Consider the following 23,133-nt stretch of genomic DNA (forward strand, 5'->3'; position numbering starts at 1 on the left):
GAAGCAATAAGATCAAGTGAAAGGGTAGATATTGAGCTTTAGAAAGTCTTTATTAAATCTCAGAGTTAGTGCGGAATTTACTTGCTTATTGTAGGATTTTACAGTAGGGCACATTCTATTAATCAAAATTGAAAGTCTAGCCTTTGTCCTGGCTACCTTGTTTTATAATATACAAATTTGAATAGAAATTTATAACTCACTTTCACCTTTCATATCACAGTGGTTCAACATGAATAAAGAGAAAAAATGTTGGTTTAACAAGTGCAATTACATAAACACTTGTCCTCCAATTTTTTTTTTTTTTTTTTTTGCAGTTTTTGGCCTGGGCCAGATTTGAACCTGCCACCTCCATTATATGGGGCTGGCGCCCTACTCCTTTGAGCCACAGGCTCTGCCCCCTCCAATTTTTTTAATAGCCAAACCAGCAGCAAAACCAATTAAGGGCAAAGGAATTAACTTATGGATATTCACCAGCATATGTTGTATAAAATTGTTTTCTTGATTGAAAATTTATTTATTTGTGGTCCTTATTTAGAGCTTAAATATAACTTAATATAATTTTAGTACCTAAATAGAATTTTGTGTAGGTGTTTCCTTTATACATAAGGTGAAAATAATCGCTATTAAATTAGTTATCTCATAAAACTCAGGACCATTTAAGACAGAGCATGCAACGCACTCTTATTTACTTAAGGAGGCTTCCTGCCTCTGTCAGTGTACTTGGTATGCAAGATCTTTCATTCTATATCCTGGGGGGAAAATGTACAAGGATGGAGGAAAGGATATTGATATTATTTTTCAAAGAAGTGTGTGAGATTCGTCATATCATTTGTGAGAGAACGACTTTTTAATAAAATGGCCATGATGTATTCTTATTTAGTTTAATTTTTACCTGTTAAGGAAGCGAAAGTTGGTGCACAATTTTTCCCTCTTTGGAAGTGCATTGGTTACTATAGTAACAATTTCACTGGCAGAAACAGAATTTTCAAACACTTATACGTAAAACATAAACTTAATTTAAGCATTGGATTGGAATTTATACCTTTGGAGTTGCAAAGACAACTACATGTTGTTGTTCGCTTATACAGAGCCTTGGACACTGGCAGTGTAATCATCACATATTTATACATCCATGCATCTAAAGCCAGGGTCTAATTGAGACTTACACAAAGGAAATTGGCTTTAAGTTCTGAAAATTTCTTTTTTATCTATTAAACCAAATTTATATTTCTTTGGTCTGCTCTTAGGTTTTTTAAACTGCCAGACTTTAATATTTTCTTCTTATCTAAAATATGACCAATTTTATCCTTCTTTACACATTAAAAAAAAAATAATGAACCAGTCCGAAATTAGAATTTTCTGTCACCAGCAAAGTTTCCTTGGTTAGTAGAACTGGATCCAGCTTATTCTTCACAGCAGGGTTAGATAATCTGTACTGCCCATGGCCAGCCGTTCATTAGAGAACTAAACTGTCATGACTCTCAGATGAAGCTCATGGAGATTGGAAAGGAAGAGAAGGAGGATATTTACAGGGATTCTTTTAGATTCAGCTTATAACTGAAATATTCCCGATGTTAGGAGGTTCCAATAAGTTGTTATGGTCCCTCAGATGCATCAGTAAAAAGTTTGCTTCTTCCTTATCTCTCCCAAGTGGTAGGTAGAGGGTAAAATGACTGATAACAGTTAAATTCAAGTAGGTAGCTTAGTGTGGGAGTTCAGTAGACCAGACTCCCAGAACTGGTTACAATTACTTGCCCAACCACACAACATGCTTGGCACCAGCTGTTCCCCATCCACGGACTAGTGGCAGAGATGATGTATTGTTTCCTAAGGGAAGATAGCATCCAATAGAAGAAGGGTAGAGGCAGACCTAGGCACTCAATTTTTCCTCCTCATATCAGCTACCAGGAAAGTCACTCCCCCTCCTGTGGGGCAGATTGAATATGCACATGGAGAGACCACCTGCAGGGAAGACAGGCAGCTGTGTTTCCCCTTGTCAGCAGCCACATACACGCTACATAAATTCATCCTCACGGTCTTTGTCATTGTTTCACAACTCTCAATTTGTTTCACACTCCTCTATGCTACCACACTGAAAGGTGCACCTTCCTTCAGTGACAGAGGCTGACTGATAATGGGGAGAGGCTACTTGAAGGCACAGTCCAGGTAGGGCAAAGTTGTTGCAGCGGGTAGAGAAAAGGAGACTGGAGAAAGTGGAGTGAAAAAATATCTACTTCAAGTAGATTCTAGGTCCAGAAATTACAAGTCCTTTTCATAATAGATTACAAGTCCTATTATGTATTAGACAAAGATGGAATCTTCCAGCCACCATGCTCTGCCCTCCCACAGCTACCCCTTTCAACCCTGGTGAATCAGAAATTTCAGCTGGCAAGTGTACCATATGTCCATGAGATAAGAAGAAAGGTCAGTCACATGCTGGCAGCAGTCACCCAGCAGCAGCCCATCTGCTGCTGGAGAAGAGGTAAGGCATCACGTCTGGGTGAAGGTTGAAGGGCATTGATGTATTAAACTGGATAGTATTAATCACTGAATTGAGATTATAGCTGGGACAAAACAGCCACTTCTTTTATTTAAGAGTGGCCCAAAAGTTATGAGACTCAGCAGAGTTTTCTTTCCAGGGCAGAAGGATAGCTTTGCTGAGCAGATTTAAAGAGATAGGGGAAGACTCCTTTAAAACAAAGTTGCTTTTAGATGACACACCATGGGTCCTCCTTGCGTGATGACTTGGCCAAGATTCTGAAGCTTTTCTAAGGTTTGCTGAAATAGAACAGACCTTGCATAATGGCTTCCAGATAATCTATTTCTTTAGCTTCATTTTTTACTTATTTCATGCTTTTTTTTTTGCTATGTGGTAGCAATTGAATATCATGTTTGGTACTCACTAACCAGGCATTTTTTTGACAGATTATCTAACTTCCAGAACCTTTATTTCCTTATTAGAGGTCTTAGTCCATCTAGTATTGCTAAAACAGAATGCCTTAGGCTGGGTAGTTTATAAAGAATAGAAGTTTATTTGTTCATAATTCTAGTGGCTGCGAAGTCAAAGGATGGGCAACTGTATCGGATGAAGGCCTCATGCTGTTTCAACTTATGGTGGAAAGTGGAAGGGGAATAGGTGTGTGCAAAGAAATCACACGGTAAGAAAGGAAACAAGAGAGAGAACCCAGGAAGCCAGACTCACAGGAACCCATCCAGTCTCATGAGAGTGAGAACTCACTCACTCCTAAGAGAGGAGATTGTTCTATTCAGGAGTGATCATTCCCTGTGACCCAAACACTTCCCAGTAGACTCCCACCTCCTAATGCTGCCACACTGGGGATCAAATTTCAGCATAGTTTAGGTGAGGGCAAACCACATCCAAACCATAGCATCAGTAAAATTGGCTGTAATGTGTACTCTGTAAGTTTATTGGGATTAAATGGGAAACGTATCTAAAATACCTGACATAATGTATTAGTGATCTATTTCTGGTAATAAATGACCTCAAAATTTAGCAGCTCAAAATAATACATATTTCTTATCTCAATTCTGTGAATCAGAAATCCAGCTGTAGAACAGCTGGTGTTTCTAGCTCAGGTTCTCTCATAAAGCTGCAATCAAGGTATTCCTTAGAGCTGCCATCATTCCAAGGTTGGACTGATAGAGGATCCATTTCCAAGCTCCCTCTTGTGACTTTTTCAAGGCCTCAGGTTATGGCAGGAGGTTGGCTGGAGACATGGGTTCCTTAACATGATGTCCTTATGTGGGACAGCTCACAATGTGTCAGCCAGCTTCTCTCAAAGGGATTGAAGGAGAAGTCATGGTATCTTTGTAATGTAATGTTAGAAGAAACCTCTCATCACATTTTCATATTTTATTCATTCAAAGTGAGTCATTATGTCATTATGTCTTCCCAACAAGAAAAAAGTAGAATATTGCACAGGGCATAAATATCCAGAGGTGAAGATCATTGGGGGGCTATGCTAGAGGCTGCCTACCACACACAGGTCATACAATATGAGGTCATATAATTAAATTCATGGACTCCTCCTAGAAAAAGTGCTACCTACCTTATTTCTGAATATCACTACGGTTACCTTTGAGGTATTCACTTTGGGAAGCAATGCACCAATACTAGCACCTAATCTACAGTTCAAAGCAATTTTTGGAACACTTTTCATCAGAGCTGTCAGTGTATGAGATCTGAAAATTAAGTTTGTGAATTCCTTCTAGCAAAAGTGCTACATACTTCATTGCTGAATATCACTACAGTCACCAGATGGCAAAGGGGTGTACTTTGAAGGTGACTATAGGGATATTCAGCAATGAGGTATGTAGCACTTTTTCTGGGATGAGTTTATGAACTTAATTTTCAGATCTCATAGCTATTTCCTCTGTTAAATACCCTTACATTAAGATTCATCCTTCTATATATTTTTTTCATTCAAGCTGAAAGCATTTTGTACTCTGACTTCGTGGAACATGTTTGTTTCCTTCATCACTTTCTTCTTTACATTTATTTTATCCATTGACTAATGGCAGTGTTCTATGATATATATATGATATATATGATATATATTTTTTGTTCCCCAAAAGGAGACATGTTGCTCATCTCTAAGGGAACTGGCCATGTTGTATATAGCATGTCTTTAGTTGGGCAGCAGAGCCTAAGGAGCCCATTTTTTTTTTAATTGTTAAGTCATAGCTGCGTACATTAGTGAAATCAAGGGGTACAATGTGCTGGTTTCATATACAATCTGAAATATTCTCATCAAACTGTTCAACATAACCTTCATGGCATTTTCTTAGTTATTGTATGTAGGCATTTTTATTCTGCCTTTAGTAAGTTTCGCCTGTACCCATTCTAAGATGCACCGTAGGTGTGGCCCCACCCATTACCCTCCCTCCACCCTAACATCCCCCCTCCCTTCCCCTTCCTTGGCCCTTTCCCCATAGTCTTGTGCTATAGTTGGGTTATAGCCTTCATGTGAAAGCTATAATTTAGCTTCATAGTAGAGCTGAGTACATTGGATAATTTTCCTTCCATTCCTGGGATACTTTGCTAACAAGAATATGTTCCAGTTCCATCCACGTAAACATGAAAGAGGTAAAGTCTCCATCTTTCTTTAAGGCTGCATAATATTCCATGGTATACATGTACCACAATTTGCTAGTCCATTTGTGGGTCGATGGGCATTTGGGGTTCTTCCATGACTTAGCAATTATGAATTGGGCTGCAATAAACATTCTGGTACAGATGTCTTTGTTATAATGTGACTTTTGGTCTTCTGGGTATAAACCTAGTAAAGGAATTATAAGATCAAATGGCAGGTCTATTTTTACGTCTCTAAGTATTCTCCAAACATCCTTCGAGAAGGAACATATTAGTGTGCATTCCCACCAGCAGTGTAGAAGTGTGCCCTTTTCTCCACATCCACGCCAGCATCTCTGGTTTTGGGATTTTGTTATGTGGGCTACTCTTACTGGAGTTAGGTGATATCTCAAAGTAGTTTTGATTTGCATTTCTCTGATGATTAAGGATGATGAGCTTTTTTTCATGTGTTTGTAGATCGTGCATCTGTCTTCTTTAGAGAAGTTTCTCTTCAAGTCCCTTGCCCACCCTGAGATGGGATCACATGTTCTTTTCTTGCTAATACGTTTGAGTTCTCTGTGGATTCTGGTTATTAGACCTTTATCAGAGGTATAACCTGCAAATATTTTCTCCCATTTTGAGGGCTGTGTGCTTGCTTTACTTACTATGTTCTTGGCTGTGCAGAAGCGTTTTAGTTTGATCAGGTCCCAATAGTGTATTTTTGATACTGCTTCAATTGTCTGGGGAGTCCTTCTCATAAAATATTCACCCAGGCCGAGTCCTTCAAGAGTTTTCTCTGCACTTTCTTCAAGTATTTTTATAGTTTCATGTCTTAAGTTTAAATCTTTTATCCAGTGAGAGTCTATCTTAGTTAATGGTGAAAGGTGTGGGTCCAGTTTTAATCTTCTACAGGTTGCCAGCCAGTTCACCCAGCACCATTTGTTAAATAGGGAATCTTTTCCCACTGAATGTTTTTAATTGGCTTGTCAAAGATCAAATAACGGTAAGTAGCTGGATTCATCTCTTGGTTCTCTATTCTGTTCCAGACATCTACTCTCTGTTTTTGTGCCAATACCATGCTATTTTGATCACTATCGATTTATAGTACAGTCTCAGGTATGGTAGTGTGATTCCTCCTGCTATGTTTTTATTGCTGAGTAATGTTTTGGCTATTCAAGGTTTTTTCTGATTCCATATACAACGAAGTATTATTTTTTCAAGATATTTAAAATATGACAATGGAGCTTTAATAGAAATTGCATTAAAATTATATATTGCTTTGGGTAGTATGGGAGCCCATTCTTTTTTTTTTTAACAGAAATGGTAGATTTAAAAATTAATATTCGTACTAGTGCAGTGCAAAAAAAAGAGAAAACTAACTCTTTATGGTGAAGCTGAGAATGACTTCATGAAAAATAACACATGTGAACTAGTGTGGAAAAGTGAGAGGGGTTCGGTTGTGATGTCTCCTTTTTCATTTCTGATTGAGCTTGTGTGAGTCTTTTCTATGTCTGGTTAATTTTATCTGGCTAGTTGTCCAATGATTTTGTTTATCTTTTCAAAGAACCAACTTTTTTTTTTTTTTCTTTTTTAAGTTTCCATTTTGTCTAGTTCTTCTCTGCTTCTTCTCTGAGCATTGTTATTTCTTTCCTTCTGCTTGCTTTGGGTTTAATGTTTTTCTTCTTTTTATAGTTCCTTGTGATGTGACATTAGGTTGTTATCTTCCGATCTTCCTGTTTTTTTGATGTAAACATTTAAAGCATGAATTTTCCCCTTAGTACTGCTTGTCTATATCCCACAGAGTTTGAAAGCTTGTGTCCCCTTTGACGTTCAGTTTGAAAAGTCCTTTGATTTCTATCTTAATTTAGTCATTGACCCAAGGATCGTTCAGCAGAAGGATGTTTAATTTCCTTGACTTTGTATGGATTTGAGAGTTTCTTTTGGAATTAATTTCTAGTTTTCTTCCACTGTGATCTGAGAAAATAAATGGTAGAATTTGGATTTGTCTGAATTTGCTGGGAATTTTTTTGTGGCCTAGATAGGATCAATTTCAAAGAGCTAAAAGTCGACCTACCATTCGATCTATCAATCCCACTCCTGGGGGTGTACCTAAAGGAAAGTAATCATTTTATCAAAAAGACACTTCACTTGACTTTTTATTACAGCACTATTCACAATTGCAAAATATGTGAAATCAACATAGGTGCCCATCTTTTCATGAATGAATAAAGAAAATGTGATTACACACACACACACACACACATATACACACACACCATGGAGTACTACTCAGCCATAAAAAATGAAGTAATGTCTTTTGCAGCAACTTGGATGAAACTGAAGACCATTATCCTAAGTGAAGTATCTCAGGAATAGAGAAACAAACACCACATGTTCTCCCACATGGGAGCTAAATGATGGGCACACATGGGTACAAAGAGACAGAAAGGATATTGGAACTAAGGGGGTTAAAAAGTGACCTAGAGGTTACTGTGAAGACTGTCCTGGTGACAGGTGCACAGCAAGCCCGATGTCAGCATTATACATTGTATCCATGGAACCAAAACATTTGCCTCCCCTTAATATTAATATTTTGGAATTATAAAAAAGAGGAGGGGGGTGAAAATAAAAGTGAGGTATAGTTTTCCAGGCAGAGAAAGAAACGAAGAACATTCTGGGCTTTATAGAGTGAACAGTCTCTGCCATCTCAATTCTCACTCTTACTTTCTCTGCTCTGTGACAGCCGGTGGCAAACGACAGCCTGCAGGCTGAAGCAACCTGGTGTAAATATGGTTTTATTGAAACACAGTCACATCTTTTTCTTTTTTTTTTTTTTTAACATATTTCCTCTAGCTACTTTTATGATAGCAACAGATTTGAGTAATTGTGATGAATTCTTTATGTCCCACAAAGCCTGAAATACTTTCTTTCTAGCCCTTTCCTGAAGAAGGATGCTGACTCCTGTTTGGTGCTGTAGAGATGGTGTGTGGTACGGACGGGGATGCTCAGGTGTTTGCTAGACTAAAGGGCTGAATGATCACCTCTGTCCTCTGAGTAACAAATGAGATATTTTTGCTTAATTCAATAACTTAGATGGTTTCTTATCACTGATTCTTGACAAATGTTTTAACAGACACATGATTGTCTATAGTAATGGTAGAGTGTTTTTAGGCAAGAAATAAGGTGCAACTCCATTGTTCTCCAAAACTGAGGGAAAATGATATCGATTCTCTAGTTTTGAAAGTCATGTAAATACAGCACATTTTTAATGAATTTTTTCTTCCAAAAAATAGGCCAAGCAAGGCAATGAAAGCAATGACAGATATTGCGGCAGAATTCTTATAAAAGAATGATGTTATAAGTCTAATAATGTCATAAAAATATCTAGAAGAATTTTACAGAATTTGTTCTTCACTGAAATGAAGGGATATATTTCATGTGTATAGCCGGGTGTTGTGGCGGGCGCCTGTAGTCCCAGCTACTCGGGAGGCTGAGGCAGGAGAATCGCCTAAGCCCAGGAGTTGGAGGTTGCTGTGAGCTGTGTGAGGCCACGGCACTCTACCGAGGGCCATAAAGTGAAACTCTGTCTCTACAAAAAAAAAAAAAAAAAAAAAAGAATATATTTCATGTCGTTGATATTTATAACAATCTTAAACCATCTACCAAAATCAGTATCAAGTGACTTATATAATTTTTGTAATTTTGCTTGTATTATTCATAAAAATGAAGTAGCACCACAGGACTTTAATGAAGTACAAGATATTTAAGATATTAAAATAAACTAGGCAACAGAAATTTATTGGCACATTTTTTTTTGAAAAACCTTGAATACCCATTAAATAAGTCTCAGTGTCATGAATGTGTGTATCAAAACTGGTGATTAAAATTTCAGCTTTTTTCCCATTCCTTCAAAACAAAACACAAGAGTAAAAAAATGAACTGAAGCTTTTCAGAAAAACCACATTTCTATGTTCTAAATTAACTAAATTCACAATTTTCATACATTTAATTTTAATTTATAGTTTGATAACTAGAAGTTACTGATTTACTGCTGTGGACCCAACTGGTTGGGAATGCAAATAGTGCCTTAAATTTCACCACAAAAGCAAATTCACTTTCTTGAGCTCTAGGAAGCATCACTGGAATGGTATTACCTCAGAAACTGGTTTTGAGAAATTGTACCTTCTCCTCAATCACAGGGACCAAAGACAAAATCATACTTCATTGTAGAGATACACATTGAGGTTTCAAGTGGTGGTATAAATAAAACATCTGGGTTTGAATGAATTGGGAAGGATTAGGGTAAGATGGAAGGTAAATTATATTTTTATCAATTTTAATGTGGATTTTAAACTTTTTTAATATAAAGTTTTAATTTTAGATCAACTTTGGTTTATTGAAAAATCCTAAGAGTGTGGAGAATTGCTTAGTAGCTAATGGGACACAGCTGCAAGGAGAATGAAACAGTATAATTAGAAAAAAGTTCGGCTTTAACTTTGCAATTATTATTTTACCAGTACATAGGGCTTATGTAGTATTCTAGATTATGGTATTTCATATTAAAAAGAAAATATATAAGAAAAAAAGAGAGTATGGAGCGCTTCCATGTACCCTACATTCAGCCTCTCCTATTCTTAACATCTTACACTAGTCTGGTACATTTGTTACAATAACAAACAAGTGTTGATATGTTATTCTCAACTAAAGTCCTTATTTTTTTTTCAGATTTCTTAATTTTTACCCTAATCACCCCTTTCCATTCCAGGATCCTATCCATGATACATTTTATTTAGTTGTCATGCCTCCGTAAGTTTTTCTGAGCTGTGGCAGTTTCTCCGACTTTATTTGCCCTTAATGACCTTGAAAGTTTTGGGGAGTACAGGCCAAGTATTTTGCAGGATCTTCCATTATTCTACATCTTATAATCTACATTATTAAGCAATGGGATTTGTCCGATGTTCTTCTTATAATTAGATTTGGCTTATAAGTTTTTGGGGGGATAGGAAGATAATACAGGTAATGTGCTATTTTTGTCACATGGTGTCAACAGTACTTACTTCAACATACCACTGTTGATATTAACTTGGATCATCTCACTAAAGTAGTGTGTTTTAGGTTTCTCATAGATATTAATTCTATTCTTTAGATTATGAAATAATACTATTTTGTGTTTTTATGTTGCTCAAGTTATTTCCAGGTTTGGCCATTTTGTGTGTGTGTGTATGCATGCGTGTATGTGTGTATGCATGTGTATGCGTGCATGCATTTATGTGTGCATGCACGTATGTGTGTGTGCATGCAGGTACGTGTGTGTGCATGCAGGTATGTGTGTGTGCATGCAGGTATATGTGTGCATGAAGGTATGTGTGTGTGCATGCAGGTATGTGTGTGCATGAAGGTATGTGTGTGTGCATGCAGGTACGTGTGTGTGCATGCAGGTATATGTGTGCATGCAGGTATGTGTGTGTGCATGTGTGTATGTGTGCATGTGTGTTTGTGCATGCAGGTGTGTGTGTCTGTGCATGTATGTGTGTGCATGTGTGTATGTGTGTTTGTTCAGCACTGCTCTACTTTTCATCACTTTAAGATGTTTTAAGCTTTTCTTGCATATTTCTACCCTAGTGGTAAACTCTGACAATCTGACATTTTCCTGAAGATCTCTGGTTTCCTTTAAAGAAATATGGCATTAGAAACCTAGATCTAGGCATTAGATTGCTCTTTTCTGCTGGGGTGTCATTGATTCTAGACCCTCTTAACAGAACAAGGAAATATCGGCATATCAACTCATGTATACCCACATCTTTATAAATACCTGTGTATAATTATCTGTCTCTTAAGCTGGACATGAGCGCATGCTAATATCTCTGACTTTAACTCATTACCACATGGGACTGTAGCCTCTCCCTCTGGTCTGTCTGTAAGCTAGGCACTGAGAGGCTGGGCTCTCACCATCTGCCATCCATGCACTTAATTTTTCAATTTCAATACACTTGGACATCTTTATCAAAATGATCAATCCATACCTCCCTCTCTGTGGAAAAAAAAGCTTTATCAATTAGAGTATAGTATTCATGCACAGTTTGTTTAGTTTTTAGTTTGACAGATTTCACTCTCTTACAATGTTAGTTAGGTCAGCATCTTTTGCCCTCGCTTTGGTCAATAAAGTTGTTGTATATATTTGTATCTGGTAGAGTTAGATTGTTCTGGCCCATTCTTCCTTCTGTCCTGGGAACCCATACGCCTATGTTTTTAAAAGTTGCATAAATTAAAGTTCAATCTTTGTACTGTTAAAGTACATGGATTTGACAAATCTGTATCGCCATGAATACATCATTGTAGTTACATGTCAACCAATTATACCACCCTAAAAAATCTTTTGTGCTTCATCCATTCAACTCTTTTTCTCCCTTCAAATCCCCAGAATTCTCCATAGTTTTTCTTTTTCAGAATATCATATAATTGGAATTACATAGTGGTATATTGACTTTTCACACTGAATTATTTTACTTAGTAGTATGCATTTAAGATTATCTGTGTCTTTGTATGGCTTCATAGCTCGTTTCTTGTTTAATATAGTGAATAATATAGTCCATTGTACTGAATAATGCACATTTGCCATCGTGCAGATATATCAGAGTTTTATTCATTCACCTATGAAAATATATCTTGTTTGATTCCAGTTTTTGGTAATCAGGAATAAAGCTGCTATAAACACTTATGTGCAGGTTTTTGTTTAGACATAAAATTTTCATTTATTTGGGTAAAAACTTTGGAGTGAGATTGCTGGATCATATGGTAAGACTATGTTTAGCTTTGTAAGAAAACGGCCAAACTCTCTTCCAAAGTTGCTGTACTGTTCTGCATTACCACAAGAAATGAATGAGAGTTCCTGTTTCGGTACATTCTTGGGAGCAATGGTCATGTTATTTTTTTTTTTTAAATATTAGTTATGATAATAGGTGAAGTTTGATTCATACATGTAGTGTCATTTTTTTCATAGTGTCATTTTTGTTTTATCTTTTTATTTCCCTATTACAAATGATGTTGAGCATCTTTTCAAATCATTATTGGTCACCTGCATAGCTTCTTCAGTGAGGTGTCCCTTCAGATATTTTATCATTATTTAATTGGGTTGTTGCTCTCCTTATTGCTGAGTTTTAAGAGTTTTAAAAAATATCTTGGATAAAAATTCCTATTACAGATATGTTTTAGAAAAATTGTTTCCCAGCTTATGACTTGCTTTTCCCGTCTCTTTAGAGTGCCCTTTGCAGAGTAGCAGCTTTAAATTTTAATAAAATCCAACCTATCAATATTTTCTTTCATGGATTATACTTTCAGATTTGTGTTTGTATTTCTACATATCATCACATCATCAAACCTAGAGCACACAGATTTTTCTTTTGTGTTTTCTTTAAAACATTTTATAGTTTTGCATTTTACATTTAGGTCTGTGATCCATTTTGAGTTAATTTTTGTGAAAATTAGACACCTTTTTTTTTGGTTCTATTTTATTTCTAATAAAGATGACCAATTGTTCCAATAACATTTATTGAATTGCTTTTGTTCATTTGTCAAACCTAATTAATTCCATTTGTCTGAGTCTTTATTTTGGCTCTTTATTTTTTAAAGTGACCGATGTGTCTATTCTTTTGCCAATATTGTGCTGTCATGATTAATGCAGCTTCATAGTAAGGTCTGAAATCGTGTAGTGTGAGTCTAATCTTTTTCTTTTTCAATATTGTGTTGGCTATTTTAGTTTTTTTTGTGTTTTCCCATGAACTTGAGAATCAGTTTGTCTATAAAATAACTCGCTGGACTCTGGATGAACGCTGGGTTAAGCCTGTGCATCACTTTGGGGATAACTGACATCTTCACAGTACTGGGTCTCGCATTCCATGAACACTATCTTTACATTTATTTACATCTCCTTTGATTTCTTTCATTGTAAGAAATTCAGCTTTGTCAACTTCTGTAACACAAACCACATATATATTTTGTTAGCTCTTCACCTGAGTATTTTCCTTTTTTTGTAATGATATTGTTTTTCATTTCAAATTTCAGTTGATTATTGCTAGTGTACAGGAAAACAGTTGACTTTTGAATATTAGCCTTGTATTTTATGTTCTTGCTGTATTTACTTGTTTCAAGACTTTTTTTTGGTCTATTATTTGAGATTTTTGTTTTTTTTACATAGAGAGTGATGTTATCTACAAAAATCAATAGACTTCTTTCCCATACATACAGCTTTTGTGTCTTTTTTTTTTTTTTTAATTGAGGCAGAGTCTCACTTTGTCACCCTCTGTAGAGTGTTACAGCTCACAGCAACCTCAAACTCTTGGGCTCAAGTGATTCTCTTGCCTCAGCTGCCCTAGTAGCTGGGACTACAGGTGCCCGCCACAACGCCTGGCTATTTTGTGTGTGTGTGTGTGTGTGTGTGTGTGTGTGTGTGTGTGTGTGTTTAGCAGGCCTGGGCCAGGTTTGAAAACCACCAGCCCCAGTGCATGTGGCTGGCACCCTAACCACTTAGCTATGAATGCCCAGCTTTTGTGTCTTATTCTTATCTTAGTGCACATTATGACTTCCATTGTGATGTCAAAGAGAAAAGGAGAGTCTCACCTTGTTCTCTGAAGGTTAAAGTACCTGTTCCTCATCGTGAAGTATGATGTTAGCTGTAGGCTTTTCTGTGTTGTTCTTTATCAAGTTGTGGAAGTTTCTCTCTATTCTTTACTGAAAAATTTTAATCATGCGTAGGTGTTGAGTTTTGTTAAATGCTCTTTTGGCTTCAATACCTGCTATTATGGTGGATTATATTGTTGGGTTTTTAGATGCTGAACCTGTCTTGTATATGCATAAAAATTCCACACGGTTGTGGTCAAAGTAGAAATAAAAGGAAGAATGTCAACCTACATATTAAATACTAAATGCAAACCAAATACTCTAACACTTCATTTTCTTCTAACACCAGATGACCCTCTAAACAAACAAACAAAAAGTGCACAAAGAAAGAAAACAAAATCCTTCCTAAATATAATCTTGCATAGTGATAACCATGGGTAAAAATCACAATCTGTTAAGTACCTTTTGCAGGGAATTGGGATGGACAGAAACTCAATTGCCTTCTCTACAAATGCTAAATAATTTCAAAGTGAAAAAAAAAAAGGTCATGTGGTTGGTACATTTCATAGCTAGTAAACATAAGAAGCCAGAATTCTAGAAGATAAATTCTAATTGACCACTATTTGTAATATGTTATGTGATTTATAAAATATTAGCAAATCCTTCTTTTTAATGCAAATTATTTATGAGGTGCAAAGGGGTGTTCCTATTTTTATTACTGTATTGAATCAAAGTGGAAGGTTTAAAGAGAAAGTACATATGGGTTGGTTCCCTTGTTAATGGATAAAATATTGTTTTATTGCCATGAAGCTGAAACCAGAGCACTACACACACACACACACACACACACACACACACACACACACACACAAGCATCCCATAGACAGTTATATACTATTCTGCAAATGAGAACTGGACCACAACACCTGCTGTCCGTTTTCTGCAGAAGTAGACGTCAGGCAACATAAAGAGATAGCTGACAACCTTATGTCAGTTTCAGGATTTCAATCAGGAATCAAGAATTCCAGGCGTTTGCTTGAGTGAATGCCAAGCATGTGAGTCAGAGAAACATATGCCTACCTACAACTAGACCTCTTCCTCTCTGGTGGACTCTGGCACTAGAGAACTCTGTTCAGCATCGTTCTTACTGTTGAACACGCTGTGTCTGTCCACATAATACAACATCGTTTCCTGAAATATCATAATGACCATCTGCCCAGCTTTCTTATACTTTGTTGACAGATTTCACCCTCAGTAAACTCCTAGGGAAGCAACTTCTTTATTCAAAAGCATCTGTAATAACTCCTTTGGGTTGATTTTTCTATTATTTGACAATCAGCTTACTAAGGTTCCAGTGTTCTCCTGACCATGTATGTTGAGGTTGCTTCAAAGCTGTCAGTGAAAGAAAGAAGACAGGGTGGCGATTTGGCTTCCTTATGTGATGAGGCTGCAGGCCTTATATAGCTACTGCGGTGGCTTCTGATGTATCTCCAGGTCCGTGTGTGCTTTAAGAGCTGAGAAGTGACTCTATTGCACGGCAAAACAGGGCTGGATGAAGAGGGAGCATTTGGGTCAGTTTGGTAAAGTTCGGAAGTCAAGACCCACCCCGCCAATGCCTATGTTCTTCAGCAAACTGCTGTGCTCTTTCCACAGTTTTCTTCAGTGGTTTTCTTAGAACTTTCCTAAGAAGCCCTTGGAGCTTTGTCATCACAGATAAAACCAAGAAGTAACTTCAAAATTTGTCTAAGGATTTAGTTTTCTGTTTCTTAATGGACCAAGAGCCAATTGAAATATCATTATGTAAAATTCTAGTCAGCCATCAAGTTGGTTTGTTTTAGAAATTTAGAAAACAATAACATGACCTTTGGCTAAATGCCATTCAAATATAGAATAATTTCCATGTGGGTCATACTATCTCCATCAAGATTACCTTGGAATTTGGGGCTCAGTTAAAATTTAGGTTGTCATTAGGTTGACAGTCAGGGGACTATAGAATGATGACACATTTATTAATTTCCTTGTCTGTGCCAAATACACAGTAGGGTGTTACCACTAAGAAATGAATACGTCAACGTTGTTTTGCAAGGCGAGCTCATAGAGGAATGTGAAGAACGGAGTGGGCGTCAGGTGTTCTAGGAGGGAATGCAGAGTGATGAGCACGTAGAGAGCCGGACCCGAGGAGAGGGGTGAGGCCGGAACACAGCTGTGAAGGTGGGTCCTACTGAATCTGCTTCTTAAGGAATATGTGGGCGTAGGATCAGTAATGGCCCCTTAAAAATGTCTACTGAATCTCTGGCATCGTGAGTATGCTATCTTATACAGCAAAAGAGACTTTGTGGAAATTATTAAATTAAGGATATTGAGGTGGAGAGATTATCCTGGATTATCTGAGTGGAGTGGGTCCAATGTATTCACAAGAGTCCTCAGAAGTAAAAAAAAGGGGGACAGAAAAATGATATCATATGTTCTCACTTTTATGCACAAGCTAAAAAGAGCTGATCTCATGGAAATAGAGACTAGAACAATGGTTAACAGAGTCTGGGAAGGCCAGCACAAATGGGTGTTAAAGAGGGGTTGGTTCACGCGTACAAAGATGCAGTGAGATAGAAGAGTTAGTGTTTTGTACCACAGTAAGATGACTAAGTTAACAATAATGTACATATATTTCAAAATAATTAGAAGAGCAAAATTGGAATTGGAATGTCCCTAATACAAAGAAATGAAAAATACTTGAGGTCATAGATGCTCCAATGATCCCGACTTGGTGACTGCACACTGCATGCTTGTATATAAATTTCACACTCACTTCCTAAACATGTATAATTATGATGTATTCATAAAGATTAAAAATTAAAAGAATTTAAAAATAGAAGATGTGATGATAGAAGCAAAGGCATGAGTTACTATTCCGACATAAAAAAGAGACTTTATATCTTTTGTGTTTACCTGGGTAGAGTTGAAGCACATTCTTCTTAGTAAAGTATCACAAGAATGGAAAAGCAAGTATCCAATATACTCAATACTAATGTGAAACCAATAGATGAACAGCTCACACAAGAGAGAAACACAAGTATATTCAAGTGGTGGGGGGAGAGAAGAGGGGACGAGGGAGGAGAATTGATAAGATCTCACCTCAGGTACAAAATGCAAGGGTATACAGCACACTCCCTGGGTGAAGGGCTTAACTACAACTTGAACTTGGAGCCCATGGTACAAAAATGGGCAAAAAATGTGAACTAGCAATTTTCAGAAAAGGAATCTTTAAGTGAATAACCGGTATAGAAGATAGTCCCAATTATAAGTAATTAAAAAAATGAAAAAGAAAACAGCATGTTCTCTTGAAAAGGTTATGTAAATAGAAGATACTGGTTTGGGATTTATCACTTCATAGATGGAATAAAGTCTTGTGTGACCTTCACATTAACCTGAGGGTGAACTATGTGAAATCGGAAGAGGTAAAGGTCAGAAGCTATGGAATGGCAGTGGTCAACCCCAGTCAGAGAAACAGGCAAATCTAGAAATCATTTCCAGAGAATAAACCTGAAGTGGTAAATTTGGGAAAATGAAGAGATGAGAATAAGCAGTAAAGACATCGAGATAATTTATCAAAATATGAATTAGTACTGGGTGTTGTGGATAAGAATGGGTTTTCTTTTTATTTTTTCTTTCTATTTTCTTCTTCCACTTCTCCCCCTTATTTTCTAAGTAATGCTTCTAAAAAATAAAACATATATTTTATTCAAGGACAGATTAACTAAAAAATGTAACTTTCATACATTTTTTTTTCCTTAGAGAAGAATAACTGATCAAGACCTTCCAAGTCACTGGGAGATGGGGCACAAATATGAAACTGAAAATAAGACACATTCTGAAAACCAATTTTATTATGGTCTAGAGAAGCGATGAGTAAAAGAACATGTTCTCTCTTTAAATAATTTTAATTACCAGATAATCAACATTGGTGCTCTGTTTTCATTATTTAACAGCAGCTTTTTAAAAAGAACCACATAATAAAATCTTATGCATAATCCTAATACATAAAGGTTCACGAAGTGGATTTCTTGGGTGGTTAAGAGGGTCATGATTTGTTGAAAATGCTTCCTTCCTTTGAGGAATGCCCGAATTCTTCTGTGATCTCAGGTTTCAAATGACTTTTTATTTTTAAATTCCATTTTGCCTTGTAACTATACACAGTACTTCGCTGCAAAAGAAATTCCATGAAAACATTCTATGACAGAGAACAAAGAGGCAATGATGGACAGAGATCAAAAGAGAGCTTTGCCTCGGAAAAGACTTCAGAATAAATTGTTTTCTTAAAATGGTGGGACTTGATTTAAATATCGCAGGAGGTCAACTTCTCCATCCCTCTGTTTCCACACAGGTGTATTTGCCATTACTTCTGACACTGTAGGCAGGATGACTAAGCTCCTTTCTTTACCATCACTGGGATTGCTCCATTCCAGCTGAATTAACTTAAAAAGTGCTTTTCCATAGACTTTCATTTACAAATGTCTGGCCTGTGGGATTGCCAATGTAGGCTTTATCGTAGTAGGCTCCAAACAAGATGATAAAATGACAGGCATGACAGGCAGCTTTCTAGGCTCTGGGACCAGGTCCCACATCCCCCAGTTGCCAGGGAGCTGTCCGCAGTTCAGGCCGGGCAGTTGTTGCAACAATAAGGAGCACTAAGATGAGCCCATTCGTGCCCTATGAAGGGTGTGGTATTTGCTGTCACTTTAGGAGAGAAGTTTTAGGGAAGAGGAGCCCCTTACAATGCCTTGACTAGGAAAAACTCCATGAAGGTGTTTAAGAAGCCCTTGAACTCTACAGAATTCACTCATGGTCCCTAGGCTGAGAAGCTGGCATCCCCATGGTGATGTTTTCACCAGGTGTGCAAAAACAAATACACCCTTGTCACTTACATGCCCTAATAATTCTTTTTTTATTTTTATTTTTTTTATTTCAGATTAATATGAGGGTACAAATGTTTAGGTTATACTTTTTTCATTTCTAAGGTAAAGTTCAAGTTGTAGTTGAGCCCTTCACCCAGGGGGCATCATGAACACCCTCACATTGTGCACATTAGGTAAGATCCCACCAATCCCCCCCTTTTCCTCCTGCACACCCCCTCACAAGACTATAATTGTGTTTTTCTTGTGTATGGGCATGTATTTGTTTGTATGTTGGTTTTCTATTAGTATTGAGTACATTGGATACTTCCCCCCCTCCATTTTTGTGATACTTTACTAAGAAGAATGCGTTCCAACTCCATCCAAGTAAGCATGAAAGATGTAAGGTCTCCATCTTTTTATGGTTGAACAGTACTCCATGGTATACATATACCACAGTTTCTTAATCAGTTCATGGGCTGATGGATACTTTGTTGATTCCATTTCTTGGTGATTATGAATTGAGCTGCAAGAAACATTCTAGTGCAAATGTCCTTATGGCAAAATGATTTTCTTTTTCTGAGTAGATACCTAGTAATGGGATTGCAGGATCAAATGAAGGTCCACTTTCAGTTCTTTAAGAATTCTCCATACTTCTCTCCCTAGAGGTTGTATTAGTTTGCAATCCCACTAGCAGTGGAAAAGTGTTCCTTTCTCTCCACATCCATGCTAGCATTTACAGTTTTGGGATTTTGTGACATGGGCTAATCTCACTGGAGTTAGGTGATATCTCAGAGTGGTAAAATAGTTCTTAGTGAAGACAGGAGCCCCTACCTGGACTTGAAGCCTGAAGACCAGCCCCATTTTGACACAACGGATGACTTCTGCTGTTCCACTAGCAGGATTGTGTTCTTGGGAGGTGGGGCAGAGAGACACGCAGGTGCTAAATCTTCTCCAGCAGAAGAGGCTGCCTGATGCCTCTGCATCACCAGCATCTGAACAGAACAGACAATCAACCTTGAAAAGAAAAATCAGATGACGTAAAAAAACTATTCTACATGGAAAATATGAAATCCCTTAATTTTTCATCACTTCACTCATTTTAACCTACTCACAAGTAATAATGCAAATACACAGAAATAGCTCTTAAAATACTAATAGTTTGCAATATATTTTAAAGTTCATGTTTACATTTTAATAATTTCAATTTGTCCCATTTTCTCTCTTTCAAGTGTCACAATTCATCCAAAAGTAAGGTTTAAAATATCAGCTTGCCTAACAGGAGAACGATATGTCAAGATCCATGGCGATAGGATGAAGGACAGGAATGATGCATGGGGCATATAGCAAATGATTCACAGTCATGACAATTTGTTTTCATATTTAATCCAAAACCCTTTAATGACAGACAAATAGAGTGTTTCATTTTTTTCTGGTTCTGTTAGGGAGAGTTAGACTCTGAGCAACAGAAAAATGAACCAACAGTGGCATAAAGATAATAAACCATATAAGAAAACAAGTTCAGAAGTGGAGCCCTGCAGGGATGATTCGCTCAGTGACCCAGGTGCTCTCCACCTTCAGCTTGAATAGTTCTTTTAAGCTCTTTCTCCACAGATAACACCCAGCTCATGTGCCAGGCATCAATAAAATTAGCAAAGTTCAGAAGCAGGAAAGAAAGGAAGTGTGCTCATATGTCTTAGTTTTCATGGTAGAAAACCTTTTTTTTTTTTCCTTTTTTTTCTTTTTGAGACAGACTCACTCTGTTGCTCAGGCTAGAGTGCCATGATGTCATCCTCACTCACAGCCACCTCAAACTCCTGGATTCAAGGGATCCTCTTGCCTCAGGCTCCCAAGTAGCTGGGACTACAGGTGGCTGCCACCACACCTGCTTAACTTTTCTATTTTAAGTAGAGATGAGGTCTTGTTCTTGCTCAGGCTGGTTTCATATTCCTGAGCTCAAGTGATCCTTCATTTCAGCCCCCAAGAGTGTTAGGTATACAGGTGTGAACCACAGCAGCCAGCCGTGATAGAAAATCTTTCCAAAGCTTTCAAAAGATTTGACCTCCCTTCTCACAGCTCAGAATGGTTTCACAGGCCAACCTCTAAACAAATCACTCACTGGGTAGAGAAATGGTTGAAATGGCTCTCAGATTGAAGTCCCTGTGGTAGTAGTCTCAGTATTACCTGGGAACTTGTTGAAATGTTTATTCTGAAGTCACATCTCAAACCAAGTGGGTCAGAAATGCTGGGAGCTGGGCTTTGCAAACTGTGTTTAATAAGCCCTTCAAGAGATGCTGATGAGAGATAAAGATTGAGAACTGTTGGCTTATACTGATTGCAATTCACCCCCTCGAAGCCTGGGGACACACATTACAGCTTTGCCGGAAGTGCACAGTCATAAGCACAGACATGTCAGAGGCCTCAATAATTAATTTTATATTTGGAATGCAACACCACACCCTTTTATAAGAAGGCTCTTTGAGGTTTTTCCCTCTTTTTTATTCTTTCTGGTCTAATGGTTAGAGATATTTCAAGGATCACGCCTTTATTAAATCATGATAAAACATTTGTCAAAATGAGACCTCACTTGTTTGGGAACTCTGTTTTAAACATTTAAATACAATGAAACTTTATTAGTTGTGCTTAAAGTAGGTCTCCTAATGAAAGTACTAAGTTTTGTAATGGAAACAATTAGCTAAACAATTAGGCTAAATACTTGAATATTTAACTTTTACTTGTCCCAATATTGATAGTTAACTAAAGAGAATTGAACCCATCTTACTGGAGTCCAGTTTTAAGATCACTTAATGAAGAATCCTTTCTGTGGTTGTAAGAAGCTATCTGCAACACGGATAGTTGTATTTGTCCTGTGAGGGATATGGTGCTTTTATACATGTAAAAGTTATTTCATCTATTTTGAAGTTTTTATTGGGAGGTTTTCAGTTAGCAGGTGGAGTAATGGAAACAGATTTATCACAGCCAGTGACTGGAGCTCGTACTGAGCCTGAACATTGCTCACTACATGCCTTGTGGGACTATTTAAATGAATTAGAAAAATCATTTGGAATGCTGTGATGTTGCTACAGCGATGTTCATCATTGTAAAAAAATAATGCTATGGGAACAAAAAGGAGTGAAATACTGACATGTTTCTAGACACACAGGTGTGTGCCATCTGATTCTGACTATTTTAAGTTTGCCATATAATGGGAAATTTTAAGGCAGAGTAGAAGAAAAAGGGAAATATCATATAAATTGAATTTTCCCTCCCCTTTCCTCTAAAATATTTTCCTTCTATTATTTCTTGTATTCTTTGTCCACTGATGAATAAACTGAAAAGTTTCACATAATACACATTTATTGTTTTATAATTTTCAGAGCTCAGGAGGTCACAGTCACAGCTTAGCTGAATCCTCAGTTGAGGGTTTTTAAGGTCAAAATCAAGGCGTAAGAATGATGAGGTGTGATCTGAGTGTCTGGTCATTCTCCATGATCCTAGGCTGTTGGCAGAACTCATTTCCTTGCAGTGTAGGACAGAGGTCTTCAATTTTCTTGCCAGCAATTGGCTGGGAGTTGTTTTTGCATCTTAGTGGCAATGGCCACTCTCCATTGCCTGACACAGACCCTCTGTACATCAAGGAAGTTGCTCCTTCAAGGTCAACAGGAGAATCCTTTTTTTTGTTTGTTTTTTATTGTTAGGGATTCATCGAAGGTACTAAGAACCAGGTTACACTGCTTGCATTTGTTAGGTGAAGGTCTTCTTACAATTGTGTCCCACCTCCAAGAGGTGTGTCACACACCGTGACCCCCCATCCCCTTCCCTCTTTCCCTCTCTCCACTCCCCCATTCTCCACCCCCTGCCACGTACTAGCATCAATTGCCCTCACATCAGAATTAAGTACATTGGATTCTTGTTTCTCCATTCTTGTGATGCTTTACTAAGAAGAATGTATTTTAATTCCATCCAAGTTAATACAAAAGTTGTAAAGTCTCCATATTTTTTGATGGCTGAATAGTATTCCATATACCACAGCTTATTAATCCAGTACATATATACCACTGCTTGTTAATGCATTCTTTAATTGGTGGGCATTTCGGTTGTTTCTATAATTAGGCAATTGTAACTTGAGCAGCAATAAACAGTCTAGGCAGATGTCCTTATGATAAAATAATTATTTTCTTCTGGGCAGATACCCAGTAATGGGATTGTAGGATTGAATGGGAGGACTAGTTTGAGTTCGTTGAGGATTCTCCCTACTTCCTTCCCAAAAGGTTGCATTAGTTTGCAGTCCCACCAGCAATGTGAAAGATTCCCATCTCTCCACATCCATGCCAACATCTGCAGTTTTGAGACTTTTTGATATGGGCCATTCTTACTGGGGTTAGATAGTATCTTAGGGTGGTTTTGATTTGCATTTCTCTGATAATTAGGGACAATGAGCATTTTTTCCTATGTCTGTTAGCCATTTGCCTGTCTTTTTTAGAGAAGGTTATATTCATCTATCTTGCCCATTGATATAAGGGATTGTTGACTCTT

Source organism: Nycticebus coucang, chromosome 1 (genome assembly GCF_027406575.1).
Source record: "Nycticebus coucang isolate mNycCou1 chromosome 1, mNycCou1.pri, whole genome shotgun sequence".
Lineage (NCBI taxonomy): Eukaryota > Metazoa > Chordata > Mammalia > Primates > Lorisidae > Nycticebus > Nycticebus coucang.